The following is a 3,623-nucleotide window of genomic DNA, read 5'->3' as shown; positions in this document are numbered from 1 at the left end:
CACTCACGGAATGAACCCCGTTGACATTATCACATAATGGTGTTCTGGGCAATTGAGGATTCGAGTTACCTGCCGCATTGCCATGCGGCTTCTTGGTTCTCCCTGGTTGTTGTGTATGCAACTCCCGTTGCGTTGTCTGACTGTTGGTCAGACTGAAAGCGAAGCATGTAGTGCATTGTAAAATGCACGGAGTTCCAGGACATTTATCGACAGCAATCTGTCGTGATCCGTTTCAGAACCTCTGTCGCTGATCTTTTTTAACTACAACTCCTGAACCTCTGAGACTCTCGTCCAGATTATATACACCCTCGCCCCTCTGTGGGAAACGCGAGTGAAGGCCGGCGAACTAAATCGCTTTGAAACACATCATTATTCTTAACAGGCGAATACAGCAATGTACCGCTAGTGTGCGTGTTTTGCACTAATTACTAGATGTACATTTGTTCTTGCTGGTGTAGTAGGTAAATGTCTTCGATTTACCGTATTTATAATCTTACCTAGGAATTGACGTCGTTTAGACGGAATTAGATGCGATTATTTTTGAACTTGATCTGCCACCGCAGTATACATTAGTAGCGCAAGTTAAAGGAACTTTGTTGAGACAGAGTTCTTATGAGCAGATCGTCTAAGTATGAAACGATTGTCACTGGCAGGTCTCTGAGATGAGCCATCATCACCAACATCACTTTGGTAAATACCCGAGGCGTTGACAAGAAGCCAAATGGTAGACCTGAAATGGTTAATGGTTGTGGCGTTTTGCAAACGCTAGAACCTGTGATGACCAAACCGGAATGGGTAAATACGCATTGTGAAGATCAAGTGAAATTATGCAATTTTGTGGCTCCAATATGCAAATACTAACCGCAGAAAATCCATTTTCAAACTGCATTAAGTGACTTGCTGATTGAGACTGCGACGGAGCTGTCTGGTTTTGTTACCCCAAACAGAGGGGAATAAGTAACCCTGACTCTGTTGGTGTACTACTGCCTGGTTATAAAGACAGCTGAAAACTAGCAGAGACTAAATGGCAACCTGCCAAACCGTTCGACAGAGGCAGTCTTATCCTTTAATCTGTAAATAGCTGAGACATCCATGAGTTGATGTCTGGAAACCCCGCAAATGTAACGTGTAAAGACGCGCTTCCACATTGGAAAATGGAGATGGCCTAAGAGGTCATCAAGCCACTGGCTTGCTGACTGTAGCGTCCTGTCGTTACAAGGCGTGACTGTTTTGTACCACCGCCTTGAAAAAACTGAAGTCTAAAGGGATTAAACGCCAGCACAAGTATTTCCGTTTTGATACTGGATGCGGTAATGGCTGAATATCAAATTTAGGACCAAACAAGCTCTGGCCTTGTCGCGCTTAAACTAGCGACGATGAAAAGTGAGAATCGAAGTAACCGGCGTTAGCAGAAGCTTTACAGATATACTCTGCAGCTTCTTTTAACGGTTTATTGTTTCCATACATAGTCTAGTGACCCAAATGTATCTTGGGTCTTTATAATGTTTGACACAGACGCATTTACCAATGGCGGATCGCGTCATTTTGGAAACGATTAAATAGTGGTTAGAGTCTACTTAGTCTCTGTAAAAACGTAGACATTGACTCACTGGGCCGCACTATCTGAGTGCTGGACTAATGTACCCTTCTCACTCGTAGTTATCGGTGTGAGATTTGACATAGAATCGTGCATTAAATTATAAGACCAGTTAAATAAACACCCTGGTACCCAAAGGGAAATTGGCCCTTTGGAAAGACTGTCCTTCGTTAGTGCTGGTGGAGTAACTTCCGAGACTCCGTTACCGCTCTTTTAATTTGAATTGCCAATGCAATTTTTAGTCTGCGCTAGAGCCTTACTCGCTATGCAGACAGACACCACAATAGTCAACGGACAGACACTTGCACGACTTATTGAAGTTATTATCATATATATATTTTATTGCTGAAAAGCATATTTATATGAAACTCATGGTTGTTTCTCTCAACGGAAATCTGTAGTAAAAAGCGAAAGCTTTATTCGATCTAAAGAGAAACCAGAGTATTCTTTATGTGAAAAGCAATTCACATGGGCATGTGAAACCCGAACCAAATTCCCACTAACACCCCTGCGCCTCTGGTGGCTTAGAGATGTAGGGCAGGAATGTTCCAGAATTACAAACTGGAAAAACAACAGGAAGCATGTTAAAATGGCCCCTTTGCCATGCTGACTGTGATAATCACCTGAACAAGTTACAATTGTTCAGTGTTAATATAGCCTCTTATACAGTATAATCACAGTATGGGTACAACACATGCTCTATGAATAAATATATATATATATATATATATATATATATATATATATATATGCTCAATAGCCTATGATAATTAGACATTAATATATATATATGCTCAATAGGCTATTATACAGCATTAATATAGGCTCAATAGCCTATTTGATAATTACAGATATTAATATATAGGCTCAATAGCCTATTATACAGTGATAATCACATACATTAATATAGGCTCAATAGCCTATTATACAGTGATCATCACAGATATTAATATATATAGGCTCAATAGCCTATTATACATGATAATCATTAATATTCTGATATCACAGGACAGGTTATAATACATGTCTGCATTATTTACTGTCACCTCTGGCTGCATATATAACTGCTGTTTATATATGTATTTTACATGCCCTTTCAGCAGTGAGTCGCCCGATTCCACCGCCCCCCTTCCCCCCTGTAACACTGTGTCTTCTCAGGAACAGCCGGGAAGACTTGCAGGGAGGCTGGCATCTGCGGTGCTGGGCGGTCGGACGGAGCAGCGGCCCGGTTGTCACCCTGTTAACGCTGTTAGTGAGCGTCTGCGGGTGGATGTTGTCGGCCGGACGGAGCGGCTGGGACGGGCGGACGTAGCGCTGCCGTCTGGAGCGAGTCTCAGACGTAGCGGCTGGGCGCTGTGGCGGGCGGTGCGTGGAAGCGGCATTCACTGTGACCCACCTAGCGGGGCGGCAGCCTGCGCTGACCGCCCCGTTCCCCAGCTTACCTTCCTCCTATTCAAGGCTGCGACGGGGCTTCTCTGTGTAAGCTCCGTCCAGCTTTCAAGTCATCTTGTTCCTGGCTGCGACGGGGCTTCTTTCTGTAAGCTCCGTCCAGCTTGTTCCTGGCTGTGACGGGGCTTCTTCTGTAAGCTCCGTCCAGCTCGTCTTTGATAACTTCTTGCTGGCTGTGACGGGGCTTCTTTATGTAAGCTCCGTCCAGCTCTTTGATCATTTCTTACTGGCTGTGACGGGGCTTCTTTCTGTAAGCTCCGTCCAGCTGTTGCAGGAGACAGTGGGCTGCCTGTGGCTGTGAGGGTGCTCTTTGTGAGGACCGACACGCCATGCGCTGCCTTGCAGCGGCACCATCCCGGACCCATGTTTTTCCAGAAACTGGGAAGGGATGTGCTAAGTGTAAAATTAAAAATAAAAAAAAAAATCAAAATTAAAAATTAATAAATCTTCCATCCAAGTGTGGGAATCCCACAAGCCGATGTTAGTACTTTGAGCACAGAAAAAACACTGGGTTCGTACACTGAGGTACTCTAGGGATATGGAGGGGTGGAGAGTTCTAAATTTAAATATTCAGTGC

The 3,623-nt window shown here is 44.1% G+C and overlaps 1 non-coding gene across 1 annotated transcript; it reads right to left on the bottom strand.

Annotated features, from left to right (window-relative positions):
- Positions 1–1,921: 1,921 nt before the first annotated feature.
- LOC134959539 (U5 spliceosomal RNA) lies at positions 1,922–2,042 on the bottom strand. The gene has a single exon (XR_010187561.1). It is a non-coding gene; the product is annotated as a U5 spliceosomal RNA (small nuclear RNA).
- Positions 2,043–3,623: the final 1,581 nt, after the last annotated feature.

The sequence above is a fragment of the Pseudophryne corroboree genome, chromosome 9, assembly GCF_028390025.1.
Source record: "Pseudophryne corroboree isolate aPseCor3 chromosome 9, aPseCor3.hap2, whole genome shotgun sequence".
NCBI classification, from domain to species: Eukaryota; Metazoa; Chordata; class Amphibia; order Anura; family Myobatrachidae; genus Pseudophryne; species Pseudophryne corroboree.
Note: the sequence above shows the minus strand (reverse complement) of the source record. Positions and strands in the feature narration are given on the sequence as shown.